This window comes from Hemicordylus capensis, chromosome 2 (assembly GCF_027244095.1).
Source record: "Hemicordylus capensis ecotype Gifberg chromosome 2, rHemCap1.1.pri, whole genome shotgun sequence".
NCBI classification, from domain to species: Eukaryota; Metazoa; Chordata; class Lepidosauria; order Squamata; family Cordylidae; genus Hemicordylus; species Hemicordylus capensis.
In genome coordinates, this window is record NC_069658.1 from 267,004,014 (window position 1) to 267,024,906 (window position 20,893).

At 47.4% G+C, this 20,893-nt stretch overlaps 1 long non-coding RNA gene across 1 annotated transcript; it reads right to left on the reverse strand.

The window, feature by feature from the left end:
• Positions 1–1,288: 1,288 nt before the first annotated feature.
• LOC128345050 (uncharacterized) lies at positions 1,289–19,784 on the reverse strand. Its single transcript, XR_008316236.1, has 3 exons — positions 19,654–19,784; positions 18,653–18,724; positions 1,289–1,509 (listed from the first exon to the last, which is right to left on the reverse strand). It is a non-coding gene; the product is annotated as an uncharacterized LOC128345050 (long non-coding RNA).
• Positions 19,785–20,893: the final 1,109 nt, after the last annotated feature.

The window sequence follows — 20,893 nt, forward strand, 5'->3', positions numbered from 1 at the left end:
GATACATCCACATCCCTATTTGCATCAAAAGAGGCATCCAGCCAATTTAAAGGGCTTGGCTGAGCATCCCTATCCACAACATGGCTGCATCCCATCTGCATGGTGGGCTCTATGGTTTTGATACCTTTCAAAGCTCTGAAGCCCTGAGAGAAGATGCAGCCATGTTGCCTCCTACTGTTCTCCCCCATCCCCACACCTAATTTTTGTGCAGTAGTTGGAGTGTTGGACTAGGACCAGGAAACCCGACTTCAAATCCCCAGTCAGCCATGAAACTCACTGGGTGAGTCACTTCAGCTTACAAGGATGTTGTGAGGATAAACATAACCATGTACACTGCTCTGAGCTAGGGATTGCACAAACCAAGGTTTGTGCACCGGTTCAGCACCGCGGGGAGGGGAGCAGCAAGTGGGATCTTTTAAAAAGAGGAGAGCAGGTTCTTATTTGCTCTCTGCTGCCGCATGCAGCTTCCTGCTGCAAGGGTGCTGCCCCTAAGAACCCGCATGCACGGGTGGCATTTGCGTGGTCAGCAATACTATGCTGACTGGTTCAGACCTTGCCCAAACCAATTTGACACCGAACCAGTGCAAGAACCTTGGTTTATGTACATCTCAGGGTTCCTTGGAAGAACAGCGGGATATCCATGTAGCAAATAAAGTTAAATAAATACCTAACTTGTCCTTTTTAATTTCATTGGGGCTACTCTGAAATAGATCCGCCTAATGGTGCAGCAGGGAAACGACTTGACTAGCAAGCCAGAGGTTGCCGGTTTGAATCCCCGCTGGTATGTTTCCCAGACTATGGGAAACACCTATTTCAGGCAGCAGCGATATAGGAAGATGCTGAAAGGTATCATCTCATACTGGGCAGGAGATGGCAATGGTAAACCTCTCCTGTATTCCACCAAAGACAACCACAGGGCTCTGTGGTCACCAGGAGTTGACACTGACTCGACAGCACACTTTAAGCCTCCTAATGGTGCAGCAGAGAAATGATTTGACTAGCAAACCAGAGGCTGCTGATTCGAATCCCCACTGGTATGTTTCATACTGTGTGGGTGATGGCAATGGTAAACCCCTCTGTATTCTACCAAAGACAACCACAGGGCTCTGTGGTCTCCAAGAGTTGACACCAACTCGACAGCACACTTTAAGCCACCTAATGGTGCAGCAGGGAAATGACTTGACTAGCAAGTGTGGGTGATGGCAATGGTAAACCCCTCCTGTATTCTACCAAAGACAGCCACAGAGCTCTGTGGTCTCCAGGAGTCAACACCAACTCAACAGCACACTTTACTTTTACCTTTATCTTTACTCTGAGATATTTTCCTCATCATGTGGGCCACAGCCACTACAATCTCAGTGCCTCAGAACTTTTAAATATATACACACCGTATCTGGGGAGGATCTGACACTGCTAGTAGGGCATCCACAGGTTTGCAAGAGGATCCAGAGGCAGATCATTCAATATCAACATGGGTCATCTTCAGATAGTTCCTTTACAAGGTCTGGTCTAGACAAAGAGCAAATTAAGTGACAGTAAAACTGTTCCCAGGTTAGGAGCATAGGAAGCTGTCATATACCGAGACCATCTAGCTCAGTATTGTCTACACAGACTGGCAGCGGCTTCTCCAAGGTTACAGGCAGGAGTCTCTCTCACCCCTATCTTGGAGATGCTGTCAGGGAGGGAACTTGGAACCTTCTGCATGCAAGCATGCGGATGCTCTTCCCAGAGCGGCCCCATCCCCTAAGGGGAATATCTTGCAGTGCTCACATGTAGTCTCCCATTCAAATTCAGACCAGGGTGGACCCTGCTTAAATTCATGCTTGCTACCACAAGACCAGTTCTCCTAGGATGTAGACTTTAGACTACTGGTGGGAGAGTTTGAATTTGTAACTCCCTGCAAACATCTCAATTTTTGGGGTTTTTTAAACACAAGACCTAATTAAATACATTGCTTGATGATGCGCTGCAGACTCCTAAGCAGCCCCAAGTCGACGTTGCTCTGAATGAGCCATTGTGTATTAGTGCTGCCCGTCCCAAGGGTCACGCATGGGGGAACCGGCTGTAGTGCTGCTTGCACTACGGCTAGTTCAGAGCAGTGTCAGCGGGCAGGGGCTGCCTTAAGAGTCCATAGCAACCATGGAACACCACATTATGGAGATGGGAGGCTGTGCATGATGTCAAATTTAAAAAAAAAAAACACACACACACACATGCCTAAGAAAGGTTTACTGTAGAAAGGTTTAATGTGAGGAAGGTGCAGAAGTATACATTTGATGCTGTCTTATACTGAACTGGACTATTAGTCCCTCTACCATAGAAACATAGGAAGCTGCCATATACTGAGTCAGACCTTTGGTCTATCTAGCTCAGTATTGTCTTCACAGACTGGCAGCGGCTTCTCCAAGGTTGCAGGCAGGAGTCTCTCTCAGCCCTATCTTGGAGAAGCCAGGGAGGGAACTTGAAACCTTCTGCTCTTCCCAGAGCGGCTTCATCCCCTGAGGGGAATATCTTGCAGTGCTCACACATCGTCTCCCATCCATATGCAACCAGGATGGACCCTGCTTAGCTAAGGGGAAAAGTCATGCTTGCCACCACAAGACCAGCTCTCCTACCCAGAGCAGGATCCTCTACACCAGGGTTTCTCAACGTGTGGGTCCCCAGATGTTATTGGACTTCAACTCCCATAATCCCCAGCCCCAGTGGCCTTTGGCTGGGAATTATGGGAGTTGAAGTCCAATTACATCTGGGGACCCACACGTTGAGAATCCCTGCTCTACACTGACTGACAGCTGGTGGCTCATTCCCAGCCCTCCCTGGAAATGGCAGGGATTGAATTTGGGGCTTTCTGATGCAAAGCATGCACCCCTCAGCTACACTCCCACCCCTGCAGCTCCTTCCTTTAAGATGAGGAACAGGCCTGGATCTTTTTTTTTAATGTGAATGGTTCCAGGCCAGGGTGGGGTCTGGCCTGCTCTTCCCCTTCTCAGTGAGTTTCCATCCACCTCAGCAAGGATATGGTTACTTGCACAAGCAGATCCAAGGACAATGCTGAGATAGATATGACAGGACTGGATGTAAAACATAATTCTGTATGATCCCCATCACACGTTGAGGTCATCTGGAGAGGTCTGTCTCCAGTTACCACCGGTAGGTGCACCTGGCCTATGGAATACGCTCCCGGCAGATATCTGCAATTTAGGCTCGCTGTTGGCCTTTAAGAGAGCCCTACAAACTTACTTGTTTGGCCTGGCCTTCCGAGGTCTTTAAGTTCTTTTAAAGTATTTTAATTGGTTTTAAATGGTTTTAAATTGTTTTTATATTGTTTTAAGCAATGGTGTGTGTGTTTTTTAAATGTCTTTTCAAACTTGTGCACCGCCCAGAGCCTTTGGATGTGGCGGTCTATAAATGTAATAATAATAATAATAATAATAATAATAATAATAATAAATAATGGAAGAGGGTACTGTTTAGATTGTTTTTGCCTTAGGCACAAAGGAGTCTGAACAGTGCAAAATTAAGGCACATCTTCCGAAATAACCCCTACAGAAGCAACCAACACTCCTTGTTGTGTTCATGTGAATGCAGCTATGGTGTTTCTAAGAATTGTCCGTAATATGTACTCCCTCCCTCAAATTCTGTGCCTCATTTAGGGCCTTGCCACTAGAGGGCAATGCTGCCCTTAGAGCTAGCACAGCTACCCCACCTGTTGAGGAGGGGAAGGGGAGCCTAAGGAGTGGTGACTGTATGAGCAGAATGACTTGGAACCAGAGAATTCCAAGTCCTGTCCCAGCTGCCACCAGAATCTCACTTACTCTGGGCTTTTGCAGACAGGCTCCTTGAAGCATCACCCTGTTGTTACTTTCCCACTTGCAGTCCCATGGGAAATCGCCACATTTCTGCAGTAGATACAGCATGTTTTTGGAACACAGATGTTTAACCTTTCCCCACCCCACCGCCAGCACCTGTTTCTCTTGCGGTCTATTGGATCTGGGCATGCACCTCTTTAAAAAGACAGAACAGTAGTGCTAACAACAGCCCACATGTGTGAAATAGTTGCACTGCTATTTTCAAAAAATCTAGGTTTCCTGTGTTAATAAATGTGATGCTGGGAAAATACAGGTGGAAAATAGATGGATGACAATGTTGTGTGAACCCTCCATAAAGAGTGAGGTGTGCAACACAATGATAATCCAAAACTAAACTACCCCATCTGGAAGTGCCTTCTGGTATAGGATTTCCTCCTGGGTCTTTTTCTCTGTGGATTAAAACTGCTACCTACCTGTAGGCTGGTATAGAGAACTATCACCAGGAGCATTTCAGATGGAGCTTTTAGCTCGCTTCTCCTCCGGAATGGAGGACATGCATTCACATATTGGCCACATTTATCGAAGTTCCTAAGAACTATCAGGGAGCACTCCAGGCACGATTCGGGTTTTTCATTGCACATTAGAGCGTAGCCCAGTTTATGTCCAGGGTTTAAAAAAAAAATCCACTTTTTTCATTGGTTTTTTGGGCAAACTTGAACTCACAGTAATGCCTCGCAGTAAACCTGTGACAGAGCCTGCTGTCTGGAAATGCTCAAGGATAAGAGCAGCTAAATTCCCTTGTTGTGGGAATATGCAAGATTTCAAGTCACACACAACCCTTCATCAAGGAGAATGGAAAGGAATCTAGGACTGAAGCGACATGTTACCTTGGCAAACGAGCTTCCAAACCAGTGTTTGCAGAATGTTGCTAATGTAAAGGTAAAGTGTGCCCTCGAGTCCGTGTTGACTCCTGGTGACCACAGAGCCCTGTGGTTGTCTTTGGTAGAATACAAGAGGGGTTTACCACTGCCATCTCCCGCTGAGTATGAGATGATGCCTTTCAGCATCTTCCTATATCACTGCTGCCCGATATAGGAGTTTCCCATAGTCTGGGAAACACACCAGTGAGGATTCAAACTGGCAACCTCTGGCTTGCTAATCAAGTCATTTCCCCGTTGCACCATTAGGTGGCTGTTACTCATGGGATTTGCAGGGGAGCATCAGTAGCAAAATTATAATCCTCCTCCCACCTCCACACATCTTCCCCCACAGTCCAACAATAAAGATACCACTTTATCTCTTGTGTCTTTCACTGGCTCCCAGCCACAGATGAAGCATGGGGCTCAGCCAAGACAAAGAGCGGGGTGACGACCCAGATAATAAAAGACCCAAAGAGGGACTGGGATCCTGGAACAGGCCATTCTCGCATTCTGCAGCAGTGGAACGGGGAAAGAGTCCAGAGTCAGGACAGGAGGGCAAAAGGAGACAACTGTTTCATGCCTCTTGATGAATCCCTCCATGATGTTGGGGTGCGAGACCATATCCAAGAAGAAGGGCTTATACTTCATCACTCACTGAGACATAGAAATCCCCTGGTTCAGAAGAAGAGATACTGAGGTTCTTGTCTGCTCTTGGATCTTTGCCCGATATACGGTGTCAGCGGCATACAGGGCACTGAGCCTCAGTTCACAGACCTTAAGTCTCACCAATATTTTTATTTGTATTTGTTAATAGCAGTGCTTCTGTAACTATACGTAACTATCCAGCATGTAGGTATGATAGGGAAAGCTCCACCTACTGAACGGTGGAGGAGAGCTGGTCTTATGGTAGTGAGCATGAATTGTCCCCTTTGCTAAGCAGGGTCTGCCTGGGTTTACAGCTGGATGGGAGATTACATGTGAGAGCTGTAAGATATTTCCCCTTAGGAGATGGAGCTCAGTGAAAGAGCATCTGCACGCGTGCATAGCGAAGGTTCCGGGTTCACTCCCTGGCATCTCCAGGTGCGCTGGGAGAGACTCCTGCCTGTATGTAACCTTGGAGATCTGCTGCCAGTCAGTGTAAACACTACTAAGCTAGATGGACCAGCGTAGTCTGAATCAGTATAAGGCAGCTTCCTATGTTCCTATGAATTTGTGCTGATTATTATTATTATTACATTTATATCCCGTTCTTCCTTCAAGGAGCCCAGAGCGGTGTACTACATACTTAAGTTTCTCTTTCACAACAACCCTGTGAAGTAGGCTAGGCTGAGAGAGAAGTGACTGGCCCAGAGTCACCCAGCTAGTTTTATGGCTGAATGGGGATTTGAACTCGGGTCTCCCCGGTCCTAGTCCAGCACTCTAACCACTATACCACGCTGGCTCTCATTATCAGGGTAAGCTCCAGGAGTTGGCTAGACTGGGCTCTGATCTTGTTGCCCAGAGCTATCAAAGGACCCGTGACGGACCCCTGAGACTCTCATATGAAGAGTGCTGGGAGAAGACCGAAACCTTCCCCATCTGTGAATGAGAATATCCCCTCTGGAGGACATCCCATTTGCGGATGGGGGAGTGCCGAGGAAGACCAGCATTGCCTTCTCCCTGGTCCCCATTGTCCAATGGGTCCTCTTCCCACAGGCCCTTGTGATGAAGCAGGGGCCTCTGGGAGGAGACCATTGGCTGATGGAGAGAGCCAAACCCATTCATGCAAAATGTCAAATTGAGTGAGTGAATGAATGAAGGCTTGGTACACCACTTCTGAAAGGTTGCCGACCTCTCGACTTCCCCCTACCCACCATGACCAATAAGCCCTCCCTGCAGGACCCCTCAGGGCTCACATTGCTGAGGCACCTGCTGCCCACTCAGAGCCTGCCCTGCCAATCCTCCAGCTGTTAAAGGCATAGGAACTAGGGGTGTGCAATTCGGATTTTTGGGTGATTCGGCTCGGACCCAAGCCGAATCACCCCCGTTCTGTTTTGTGCCCGAATCTGGGTCACCCGAATCACCCTTGATTCGGTTCGGATTCGGATTTAATCCGAATCCGAATCCGAATCTGAATCGATTTGGGGGGGTAAAAAGGGGCCCAGGGGCAAAATTTTGGGGTGGGGTGGTAGTGCCCAATGGGTAGAGTCTACCACCCCAATTTCAGGGGGATTGGGCAAAGTCCTGATTTTTTGTGAATTTTTAAAGTTTTAGTGACTTTGGGGCAGTTCGGAGGCATAGCATGGGATTTGGGCAAAAGGAGTGGGGTGGGGTGGTAGTGCCTAATGGGTGCAGGCTACCACCCCAATTTCAGGGGGATTGGGCAAAGGGCTGATTTTTGGTAAATTTCTGAAAATTTCATGTCTTTGGGGCAGATTGGGGCATATTGGGGCAGAAAGTGGGGGCTGGGGCAGAATAGTGGGGTGGGGTGGTAGTGCCTCATGGGTGCAGGCTACCACCCCAATTTCAGGGGGTTTGGACAAAGGGGTGATTTTTTGAGAATTTTTGAAGTTTTGGTGACTTTGGGGCAGTTTGGGGGCAGAAAGTGGATCTGCCCCAAAATAGTGGGGTGGGGTGGTAGTGCCTCATGGGTGGAGGCCACCACACCAATTTCAGGGGGATTGGGCGGAGGGCTGATTTTTTGAGAATTTTTGAAGTTTGGGTGTCTTTGGGGCAGATTGGGGGCAGAAAGTGGATCTGCCCCAAAGGAGTGGGGTGGGCTGGTAGATAGTGCCTGATGGCTGGAGGCTACCACCCATCCCCAATTTAAGAGTGATTGGGTAGAGGGGTGAATTATGGTGAATTTATTTGTATGAGGTTTGTCTTCATAAGGTGAAGTGTGCTAAATTGATTACTTCCTCGTATTATTCATAGTAAAGGAAAGTGTGAAAAAGTGAAAGTGGGGTCATGAGAGTTGTTTAATTGAAAAAAATCTCATTTGCTATGATAGAATGAGAATTCACACCTCAGAAAAAACTTCTGAGGTGTGAATTCTCATTCTATCATAGCAAATGAGATTTTTTTCAATTAAACAACTCTCATGACCCCACTTTCACTTTTTCACACTTTCCTTTACTATGAATAATATGAGGAAGTAATCAATTTAGCACACTTCACCTTATGAAGACAAACCTCATACAAATAAATTCACCATAATTCACCCCTCTGCCCAATCACTCTTAAATTGGGGATGGGTGGTAGCCTCCAGCCATCAGGCACTATCTACCAGCCCACCCCACTCCTTTGGGGCAGATCCACTTTCTGCCCCCAATCTGCCCCAAAGACACCCAAACTTCAAAAATTCTCAAAAAATCAGCCCTCTGCCCAATCCCCCTGAAATTGGTGTGGTGGCCTCCACCCATGAGGCACTACCACCCCACCCCACTATTTTGAGGCAGATCCACTTTCTGCCCCCAAACTGCCCCAAAGTCACCAAAACTTCAAAAATTCTCAAAAAATCACCCCTTTGTCCAAACCCCCTGAAATTGGGGTGGTAGCCTGCACCCATGAGGCACTACCACCCCACCCCACTATTCTGCCCCAGCCCCCACTTTCTGCCCCAATATGCCCCAATCTGCCCCAAAGACATGAAATTTTCAGAAATTTACCAAAAATCAGCCCTTTGCCCAATCCCCCTGAAATTGGGGTGGTAGCCTGCACCCATTAGGCACTACCACCCCACCCCACTCCTTTTGCCCAAATCCCATGCTATGCCCCCGAACTGCCCCAAAGTCACTAAAACTTTAAAAAATCGCCAAAAATCAACCATGAACCGAATCACCCGAATTTTTTGTGCCTGAAATTCGGGTGATTCGGCTCGTGCCCGAAAAAATTCGGGGGGCATCGGGGGTGATTCGTTTCGGCCCCGAATCACCCGAAATTGTTCATTTCGGGCACAGATCGTTCTGTGCCCGAAATTTTTTGCACATCCCTAATAGGAACCTGTTTGGAGGAACAGCAGCCCCAGACCTCTCGCTACCTTTTGGATCTCAGCTCTATTGTTGGTGGGGCTGTATTTTCCACTCTCCTCCCCACTTTCTTGCCCCTGGACTCTGTTTCTCTCTCTCTCTCAACATGGCTGCGTGGCAGAGGGCGGGGGGGGAAGGACATGTTTTGCTTCTCTGCCTTCTCCTCCCACTTGCCAAACACAGGCCCCTTTGATCCTGTTTACAGAGTAAACGGGACCAGCCGTCCTGGACAAACCGTCCCGCTGAGTGGACACGTGAGGGCCCCACACACGAGGGCTTCCTGACCTCCATCACTCTAGGCACAAAACCTGCTTCCTGCCAGGCTGGGGCCTCTTCCCTAGCCCAGCCCCAGTCCTCAGAGATTTCTCTCACAACCGGTGTGTCCAGTGGAAGCCAGAGTGGCAACCAGGAAGTCTTCTGTAAGGCAGGGCACGGGCCTGAGAGGGGTTCTCTTTGAAGACTCGGGCTTCTCAAAGCTGGGAGGGCAAGGCTGGGATGATCACAGTCATGCATACATTATTATAAACAATACATAGTTGATGTATCATTACTACCCTATAGATAAGCAATTTTTTTTAAAAAAAAATTTTTTGCTGTTGATGGAACACCAGAAAAACTAGGCCCTGTGGAATGACTGAGTTAAAAACAAACAAACCCTTTCTACAGTCTAAAAATGGAAAAGGAAAATGAAAAAGCTTATATTCTGTGCAGCTCCCCACTGACCCAAGAGTGGGGTGCATGCATTGGTGCCACGTTCCTCCAAAATCTGTTGATGCTACTAGAGAGCACAAAGAGGCTCCGTTACGGCTAAGGATTGCATTCTCACTGTAGGAACACTTCTCCCATTAGGAACGATGGGGAAACTGTACCTACAGCGATGACGTAATTCTTAGGAGTGACAGAGTCTCTCCATGTTTGCTAGCAGCGTCAACAGGCTTTGGAGGAGCACAGAATCGGCACAGGATCAGCAGGACACTGTGCAGTCTGCAAACCTTTATTAAATCCCCCCCAACACTTATATCTCATCTTTCTTCCATGATGGAACTCAAGGCAGTGAATATGGGGGTTCCCAAGTGGTCTCCCATCCAAGCACAAACCAGGCACAAATTCCATGCTAGGGATCATCACAAAGGGTTTTGGAAATAAAAATGCTAATATTATAATGCCCTTCTACAAATCTATGGTGCAGCCTCATTTGGAGTACTGCATACAGTTCTGGTCACCAATCTTAAGGATATTGTAGAACTGGAAAAGGTGCAGAAGAGGGCAACCAAGATGATCAGGGGCCTGGAGCACCTTCCTTATGAGGCAAGGCTACAACACCTGGGACTTTTTAGTTTAGAAAAAAGATGACTGTGGGGAGACATGATAGAGATCTATAAAATTATGCATGGAGTAGAGAGAGTGGAAAGAGAGAAATTTTTCTCCCTCTCTCACAACACTAGAACCAGGGGTCATTCCATGAAACTGAAGGTCAGGAAATCTAGGACCAACAAAAGGAAGCACTTTTTTCTTACCATGCATAATCAACCCAGGGAATTCTCTGCCACGGGATGTGGTGATGGCCACTAGCTTGGATGGCTTTAAAGGGGGCTTAGACAAATTCATGGAAGACAGGTCTATCAATGGCTACTAGTCTGGTGGCTATAGGCCAGCCTCAGAGGCACGATGCCTCTCAATACCAGTTGCAAGGGAGCAACAGCAAGAGAGAGGGCATGCCCTCACCTCTTGCCTGTGGGCTTCTCAGAGCCATCTGGTGGGCCACTGTGTGAAGCAGGATGCTGGACTGGATAGCAGGGCTGTTCTTATGTTCTTAGGTCCAGACCTGCTTAGCTTCAGCAAGGTTTCCACATCACTATCCCCTACTAACTGAAAAAGGAGGCATCCTTATCAAGAATGAGGCTTTCTTATATTTAGCAGGGGGAGAGCAACTGTCCCTATTCAAGCCAGCATGGTCTCTGTCCAGTGGCTGTTGAAAGTGTAATGTGCACATGCACATTTGTGTTGTTTTTAGATTGGGAGTAGGAACATAGGAACATAGGGAGCTGCCATATACTGAGTCTGACCACTGGTCCATCTAGCTCAGTATTGACTTCACAGACTGGCAGCGGCTTCTCCATGGTTGTAGCCAGGAATCCCTCTCAGCTCTACCTTGGAGATTTCAGGGAGGGAACTTGGAACCTTCTGCTCTTCCCAGAGCGGCTCCATCCTCTCAGAGGAATATCTTACAGTGCTCACACTTCTAGTCTCCCATTCATAAGCAACCTGGGTGGCCCCTGCTTAGCTAAGGGGACAAGTCATGCTGGGGACAGGGAACCTCCCCCTCCAACCAATTGTTTCGCTATGTACAGTTGTCCCTTGTCAACCATGAGGGTTCTGACCCTGGAAACCCTCGTGGTTGGTGAAGCATAGGATTACATTATAGACAGGGGTAGGGGAATCGTGAGTGGCAAAGTCCCTAAAATCCACAAAAAAGGTAAAAAAAATCCCCATGACCTCCAGAAAAGGTACCCTGACCCCTTTAAATGACCCCGTGACCCTGGAAATGACCCCTAAACTCCCCCAAATCAGCCCTGAACCCCCCAAATCACCCTGACCCCCCTGGAATTACCCCTGATCCCTGTAAATGACCCCCTGATCCTCAGATTGACTCTGTGACCCCCAAAATTGGCCAAAAAACTTTTTTTTTAGAAAATGGCACCAACCATGAATACTCAAGTCATGGTTGGTGAAGGGGGTGGCAGTTTGCCAGTCATGGATACTCAAATCCGCAATTGGCAAACCTGTGGTTGGTAAGGGACAACTGTAATAATAATAATAATGTAATAATGTAATAATAATAATAACTGTAAAAATAATAATAATATACAGACAAACATCTGCCACACAATACACCAGATATAACTGTAGTCGAGAAGAAAGAAAAACAAGTTAAAATAATCGACATAGCAATACCAGGGGATAGCAGAATAGAAGAAAAAGAAATAGAAAAAATCACCAAATACAAAGATCTGCAAATTGAAATTGAAAGGCTGTGGCAGAAAAAGACCAAAATAGTCCCAGTGGTCATTGGCGCCCTGGGTGCAGTTCCAAAAGACCTTGAAGAGCACCTTAACACCATAGGGGCCACAGAAATCACCATCAGCCAATTACAAAAAGCAGCTTTACTGGGAACAGCCTATATTCTGCGACGATATCTATAACAACAGCAACAACATTGACAATAAAATTCAGCCATCCTAGGTCCTTGAGAAGGACTTGATGTCTGGATAAAACAAACCAGTCAATAACACCTGTCTGACTGTGTAAATTAATTAATAAATAATAATAATAATAATAATAATAATAATAATAATTATTATTATTATTATTATTATTATTAATGTACCTTCAGACCATCCTCTGGTGGCCTACTCATATGGCTGGAGGCATAGACGAAGATTGCTCTAATTCCCAAAGTAGTGTTGGTTAGTCCAATACAGTAGGTTCTGCGTGTGTGTGTTTAAAGATGTGTATCCTGCCTTTCCTACAGATGCAAGGCCAAGGAAAATAGTAACACAGAGTAACATCTTAAAACAACAAATTAAAAGCAATCATACAGTTCAACATTGTAAAAACAGCTACATGAAAACATCCCAATCTGAATGACTAAAATGATGTTTAAAAGTCCTGTGAAATAAAAATATTGTTGACCACTGCTGAAAACAGGCAAAGAGAGAACAAGTTGTATTTCTCTAGGAAGAGTGAACCAACACTGTGGTGCCACCACTGAGAAGTCACTGAGAAGCATCCAGACTAACAATGCCCTTGTGTTATAACATTTCATGTGCCCCTCTTCCCTTGGCTGTCCCTGCTGTATGCCCCCGAGAGTTTCCCAGGCAGGTTTCAGGGATGTATTTTCCAGGGGCATCAAAGACAGCAGAGGGATGGGGAGATCCTCAAGAATAGCTGCATGCATAAAACATTCTAATGCAGGATCAGAATTAGTCCAGATGTTGCTCATTATTTCTCTAGTGCCCATCAAATGGATCACAATCAAAGGTGGGCCCACAATTTAGCATTTAGACAGCACTTTTGCATGTTCAAATTGCTTCCCAATTCATCTTCTTGAAAATGACGTCTTAATACCCAAATACACACCTACACAGATTTATTGTGGCAGAATCCTCTGTACTAGATCCTCTGCAGGAAAGAGGGTCACCAATTCTCCGGAACTGGCCTAGAGCCTCCAGGAATCAGAATCAATCTCCAGGCACTATAGGAAAATAATTCTGAAGAATTTCATGGCCTGATATTGTGGTGGTGGTGATGGTGGAGGGATGGGGGAGAATCTCCAGGAATAGCTTAATTCAGAGTTGGCTACCATATCTTTTTTTTAAATCATTTTTTAATATCCTGCTCTTCCTCCAAGTCGCCATCGCGGTGTACTACATACTTAAGAGCCAGCGTGGTATAGTGGTTAGAATGCTGGAATAGGACCGGGGAGACCCGAGTTCAAATCCCCATTCAGCCATGATACTTGCTGAGTGACTCTGGGCCAGTCACTTCTCTCTCAGCCTAACCTACTTCACAGGGTTGTTGTGAGGAGAAACCTAAGTATACAGTACACTGCTCTGGGCTCCTTGGAGGAAGAGTGGGATACAAAATGTAATAAATAAATAAATAAAAATGAATGAGTTTCTCCTCACAACAACCCTGTGAAGTAGGTTAGGCTGAGAGAGAAGTGACTATCTGCCTATAACATTCAAACCAAAAAAAAAAACCAAACCCCAACACAAAAAGTCCTCTGTTGTTGTTTTTAAAAGCCCCTTCTCTGAGAGCATGGTCATCTTGTTCATTATGAGAACCCAGGGCATCTAATAGCCTATGCAAGTGCCCCTATAAGATGATTAATCTCCAAAGCAATGTCAGTGACACTGGCACAGCAGGGTGGTGTATGCCTTTATCCTTCAAATTACAATAAAACAAAACTGAAAGCTTCAAAGTGGATGGTTTCCAGAAGGAGGCTGCTTCCCAGAAGCATAAGAACATACAAAGAGGCCTCCTGGATTGGATCAAAGGTCTGTCTTGATCAGCATCCTGTTTTCAACAGGGGTCAGCTGGATGTTTCTGGGAAGCTTACAGGCAGGCATGAAGGCAATAGCCCTCCTCTGTTTGTTTTCTCCATCGTCTGGTATTCAGAGGCACACAGTCTTTCACCCTTTCCACTTGGCTAATGCCCATTGATAGGCAGCTCCATCATACTGTGTACAATTCTGGTCACCACATCTCAAAAAGGACATTGTAGAACTGAAAAAGGTGCAGAAGAGGGCAACCAAGATGATCAGGGGCCTAGAGCACCTTTCTTATAAGGCAAGGCTACAACACTTGGGGCTATTTAGGTTAGAAAAAAAAGACGACTGCGGGGAGACATGATAGAGATCTATAAAATCATGCATGGTGTGGAGAAAGTGGACAGAGAGAAATTCTTCTCCCTCTCACATAACACTACAACCAGGGGCTATCCCCATGAAATTGATTGCCAGGAAATTTAGGACCAGCAAATGGAAGTAATTTTTCAAACAACGCATAATCAACTTGTGGAATTCTCTGCCACAAGATGTGGTGACAGCCAACAACCAGGATGGCTTTAAGAAGGGTTTGGATAACTTCCTGGAGGAGAGGTCTATCAATGGCTACTAGTCGGAGGGCTATAGGCTACCTCCACCCTCAAAGGCAGGATGCCTCTGAGTGCCAGTTGCAGGGGAGGAGCAGCAGGAGAGAGGGAATGCCCTCAACTCCTGCCTGTGGCTTCCAGCAACATCTGGTGGGTCACTATGTGAAACAGGATGCTGGACTAGTTGGGCCTGATCCAGCAAGGTTGTTCTTATGTTCTCATACGTTTGTTAGACCTTTTAAAAAGCCATCTAACTTGTGGCCATTGCTACATTTTGTGCAGCAGATTTTGTACGAGAATTATGCTTTGTGAGTACTGTATTTTCTCTGTCCTAAATCCACTGCCAATCACTTATTTTGAGGTGCCTCAGAATTCCAGTACTGTGAGACATGAAAAAGATGGCTTTCTGTCCACTCTCTACACCATTCACAATTTTACACAGAGAGAAAATATATGCTTTTATAATGGTTTTAACTTGTGTTTCCTCTTTCACTGACCTTTTTGTTTGTTTTTTAGTCTAAACTAAAAAGTTCCAAATTATCCATCTACACATCTGTTTTGTAGGCTGCCTTTAGTCAGATAGACCCCAACTATTTAAACATATAAATTAGCAGACAAGCACTAGCCTTTCCTTGGAAGGTACTCCTCCTCACTGATCAGTTTGGATATCCTTGTCTATACTTGTTCCATGTCTATAATATCCTTTTTGACAAATGTACACAGAATTCCAGAAGTAGCCACAACATAGGCTTATATACAAACATTATGGTATTTGCTATTATTTATTTTATCATCAATACCTTTCAAAAAGTATTTTAAAAATTGCCTTTTCACTTTGCCCTCAACTACAGATTTCAGTGTTCTGAAATGATACCTATCTTGTTAATAGCGCTTTTGAGTGTTCAGTGTAGTTCATTATCTTGTAAGCCTTCCGACAACCCTGTAAGGTAAGTGACTCTTATGATTCTGGTAAGTAAAGTATTATTATTTCCCTATTGCAAATGGGAGGGCTAAGGCTGAATGGGAATGGCTTACCTTCAGATCACACTACATGCTGTGTTAAATGTGTAGTTTGGCCTGCATGCTTTCATTTCCTACTTTAAATAGCAGGCGCAGGGGAACTTGATCACAATTCAGATGGCAGCATAAGGAGAGGAGAGCACCCTGCCATCCACTCTGTCCTAATTGCCACCCCCTGTGGCTACTATTTAAAGTAGAAAAAGCAAGTACACAGGGCCCAACTGCATGCTATCTCAACTAAGGTGGGGTAGCCTGAGTTGAGGTTCTCCAGCTATTGTGGCACTACAGTTCCCATCACCCGCAGCCGCAGTTTACTGTAGCTGAGGGTTATGGACATTGTAGTCCAACAACAGCTGGAAAGCTCAGGCTGGCCACCCCTGAACTAAAGCTACATGGTGACAGGGGTGGAGCCACCATTAAGCAGACGGGTTCAAAGAACCTGGGCCGTTGCCTCTCAGGGGCCGCGCCTCATGGCCCCGACATGCCCCCGCGTCTGATGTCAGATGTGGGGGGCGTGATTTAGCTCCCAAAGGGGGCTGTGCAGTCCCGTTTGAGAGTTCCATCGGCCAGCGCTGTGTTTGCAGTGCAGCCAGGAGTGGCTCTCCCTGCCTTTAAAAGGCAGGGAGAGTCTCTCTGGCCGTGCTGCAAATGCGGGGCTGGCCAATTCAACTCCCAAACGAGGCCACGCAGCCTCGTTGGGAGGGTCCATGAGGGGCGGCCCCTGAGAGGCATTGGCCCAGGTTCTTTGAACACATCTGCTCAATGTCTGATGCCAGATGCAGGGGGCGGGGCTAGGGGGCTGCGGCGGCGGCAGATGCCAGGCCGCCGCTGGCCTCCCTCCTCTCTTGCATGGTGAGTTTATACCAGAGGCGGCTTCCTCGTCTGCAGTACAATCCTATGTATGTTTACTACTACTACTACTACTACTACTACTACTAAGAATATTTATATACTGCTCTGCAACCAAAGTACACAAAGCAGTTTACAAAGAAAAATATATAAATAAAATGGTCCCCTGGCCCCAAAAGGCTCACAGTCTAAAAGAAACATAAGGGAGTCACCAGGAACAGCCACTGGAGGGATGCTGTGCTGGAGCTGGATATGGCCAGTTGCTCTCCCCCAGTGTTCCCTCCAACAGGGACTCCCAGATGTTGACTACAACTCCCAGAATCCTCAGCTGCAATAGCTTTTGCTTGGAGATTATGGGAAACTATTTTAGTCAACAACTTCTGGGAATCCCTGTTAGAGGGAACACTGCTCTCCCGTTGCCAAATATAAGAGAATCGCCACGTTACAAGGTGTTCCTTTGCTCAGCTAGCACAGGTAGTTTACTTCTGGGAAGAACTGAGAAGTACATCCCACTGTGTTCAACGAAACTTCCTCCCAGGTAACTGCACAGGATTGCAGCCTTAGTCTCTTAGCTACTGTGCTGCACCAGCTCTCAGCTCCAGATTAGGGAGGAGAACTGGTCTTGTGGGAGCGAACATGAATTGTCCCCTTTGCTAAACAGGGTTTGCCCTGGTTTGCATTTGAATGGGAGACCACATGTGAGCACTGGAAGATATTCCCCTCAGGGGATGGGGCCGCTCTGAGAAAAGCACCTGCCTACTTGCATGCAGAAGGTTCCAAGTTCCCTCCTTGGCATCTCCAAGATAGGACTAAGAGAGCCTCATGCCTGCAACCTTGGAGAGGTTGCTGCCAATCTGTGTAGACAATACTGAGCTAGATGGACCAAGGGTCTGACTCAGTAGAAGCAAAGGCATAGCGTCCATTGGACGAGGGGCTGCAAATGTCCCTGGGCCCGGAGGGCCTGCCGCCCCACCCCCATGCACCACACACCACCATTTCCCATTTACCCGTGCAGCAGCAGTGGGCGGGCTTCTCCCCCTGTCCCCAGCAGGCGTGTGCCCCTTCCCTCCTCCCCAGCCAGTGTGCCGGCTTCTCTTACACCTGCATGCAGGCCTCCCCATTGAGTAGGGAGAGTGTCATGACGTGCAGTGACATCATGGCACGCAACGCTCTCCCTACTCAATGGGAAGGCCCGCACGCAGGCTTGAAAGAAGCTGGCGCACTGGCCAGGGAATGGGGAGGCCCGCGTGTCGGCCGGGGAGAAGCCTGCCTGCCAGCTGCTGCCACAGGTAAATAGAGGGGGAAGCACAGTGGGGTGGGGCTGGAAAATAGGGGGTGTGGCTTCAGCGCTGGGGCACATGGGCAGCCCCCCAAACAACTTTGTTTCCAGGCTGCCGGGAGTCTCCCTATGCCATGGAGTAGAAGGCAGCTTCCTATGTTCCTATTATATGATGGAATAAAACCTTGCAAAGATTATCATTCAGGTAATGACCGTTTCTGGCTGTTCCTGCTACTGTGCCAGGAGCTTACTTACATTATGGCAATACTATTGCCTTCGTTTTCCAGTATGCATTTATTGTTCACTCTAAACAAAATGGCGCTGCACTTTTCAGGACTTCACTACGGGTGGCCATTTCCCCAGCCAGCACCTATCTCTTTGGCTCTGCACAGCATACTTTGATGCCACACACCCACGCTCCGTGTGCTTCCTGTCCCAGGCAGGGCAGGCTTCAGACTGATGCCCAGTCTGAACAGGGCTTTGATGGAACCTCAGTGTAGCACATCCCTGACAGCATACCTCTGAATACCACGTGCTTCGGGCAAAGAACAGGGGCAGGACATCCTCATCGAGCACCGAGGTATCGAGCTGCACCACCACCGGTGGCCGTTTCCCTACCCAGCATCCTTCTGTTCAGCCGTATCTGGAACCAAAGGGCTGGGCTAGATGCACCTTTGTTGTGATGCTGCAAGGCCATTTTTACCTTTAACTCCTTGCACGCCAAGCCCTGACACAGCTTCCCTGCTCCAGCCCCCCTCGCATCCCCAGAGCAGGTTCCTGAGCCCGCTGTCACATGCTGCTGAAGCAGAGACCCAGGCTGGCACACAGCAGGCAGAGCTCTGTGTGCTGCAGAAGGGAGTGGCCCCTCCCCCATGCTTGGCCCAAACTGCAGCTGTCAGGTCCTATCTTTAGGAGACCTGGTGTCCCCTTACAACCCCAGCGCATATGTGCTTCTGCTGCATGCTGGCAAGTGGCCTGCTAGCAAGCCTGGCTCCCTCCCTCTCCGCCCCGCTTCCTCCTCATTCCCCAAGGGATACAACTACATCAGCACTGGACCGCCTGGCCTCAAAGCACGGCATGCCCTCCTCCATCCTCAAGGTTAAGGGGCTTACCTGTATGAAGCTGCAGGCCTCCGTCTCTGCCCTTCCCAGGCCTTGCTCGTTGAGTGGCCGAAACAGGACAGGCTGGATAAAGGGATCTTGAGATTATTTATTATTATTATTATTATTATTATTATTATTATTATTATTAATTCGATTTCTATACCACCCTTCCAAAAATGGCTCAGGGTGGTTTACAAAGAGAAATAAAACAAATAAGATGGCTCCCTGTCCCCAAAGGGCTCACATTCTAAAAAGATCTCTTTTTTCCATTTGGTTGCTCAGAAAAAAAGGTGGGTTCAGAAACCAGGCAATGCCTTCAGGATTGCACTAGCACAGGGACAAGAGTCAGCACAATTGCGCGTTGAGAGAGTCCCTTGATGGGTGCATAGAAACCCCTTTTCTATATCAATGCACCATGGAGCCATAAAATACCATCACTACAAAGTACCAGTCCTTACTAGGCCACTCTTTGGGAGTATGTTGCTGGCAAAAACCATCATTTGTAGTATACACTCTTCATGTGTAATTAGTAACGCTGCAAGGGGTCAACCATTCCTTTGTTAGGCAGATCACTGGTTAATAGTTCAGGATTGTCAGTTGATGGAAGCTAATGGAGAGGCTTTTGACAGTTGGGCCAACCTCTCTGCCTTTTTGAACCAGATACCTATTAAGGCCTGGAGAAGGTGAAAACCCTTCCTACTGAAGGGAGCCGGCTGGTGTGTGTGTATGGGTGAGAAATACCAGTTGATAATTTTGGAAGAGACAAAGGGAGAGAGAGAGAAGTGTTACTTCCTGAAGTTAGCTGAAACCAGGGAGTCAAACAATTAACAATTTGGCTTCAGTTTATGTTCTGGTTCAGTTCAAGCTCACACTTCAAAAAGTGGTTCAGTAGATTGTTCAGACATTTTGAACCAGTTTAGAAACACCTCATGCAAAATAGTATCAAACTCTATTGCTTACAAGATGTAATGCCATAACATGGCTATACAGATGTGAGGTCTGCATCTTACATTTTTAAAAGTATTCTTTGTTAAGGTTATTTGTTGTGTTGGAGGAGGTTAATTGGCAGCAGCAGTAGTGAGGTCCCTGCAGGAGAGACAAGGAGACCCTGCTTGGAATGCAGGCGTGGCAGGCAGGCACTTAGTGAGAGAGGTGGCAGTTCAGTTGGAGGAATCAGTTGGTTAGTTCAGGGGCGGAGCCACCATTGTGCAGACAGGCAGGGGCCGGCGTGGTGTAGTGGTTAGAGTGCTGGACTGGGACCGGGGAGACCCAAGTTCAAATCCCCATTCAGCCATGATATTAGCTGGGTGACTCTGGGCCAGGCACTTCTCTCTCAGCCTAACCTACTTCACAAGGTTGTTGTGAGGAGAAACCTAAGTACAGTGGTCCCTCTACTTATGAAATTAATCCGTTCCGAATGCACATTTGTAAGTCGAAAAGTTCGTAAGTTGAAAAGCGGTTTCCCATAGGAATGCATTGGGAACGGATTAATGCGTTCCGGAGCCTAGAAAAAAGACCCAGACCCCCAGTAAGGCTTGCAAACTGCACAGGGACATTTCTTTTCAAGAATAAACAGGCAGTAAACAGGCAGGCAAGTCAAGGAAACCGCATGTAAAATTCGTAAGTCGAGGAAACCCCATCTAAAAATTTGTAAGTCGAAAAAACCGCATCTAAAACCGGATCTAAAACTGCCGTTTGTAACTCGAAAAATACTTATGTCGAGTAGTTCGTAAGTCGAGGGACCACTGTATGTAGTACACCGCTCTGGGCTCCTTGGAGGAAGAGCGGGATATAAAATGCAGATAAATAAATAAATAAATAAAACCTAGATAATTTGGCACCCAGACCTGAAGGGCTTCAGAGGGCGCCCCACTGCCGCAAGTCCCCCCCCGTCCCCCCCTCACCACAAGGCCCCCCTTAATTTTTTTTAAAAATAAAACCTCTGTCCTGGGGGGGCCTCCATCCTGGAGTGTTGCGCTGCTTGCCATTTTTGCCCCACTACTGCCTACACCCGCCGCTGCCCCGCCGTGCTGCTCCTTTCCATTTTTGCTGCTGCCATGTGCACAGCCAGGGGTTGCGGGGGTGAGCCGAGCAGCCCTCAGCCTCCCTCATGGTACTGGCAGTGGCGGGCGCAGCAGCTGGTGGGTCCAGAGGTAAGAGTGCCTCTGCGGACAGGTCCAAAGAACCTGGCCGCCACTCCTTGTGGAGCCACCCCATCCAACATAGCCATGCCCCCCCCCTGCATCTGAC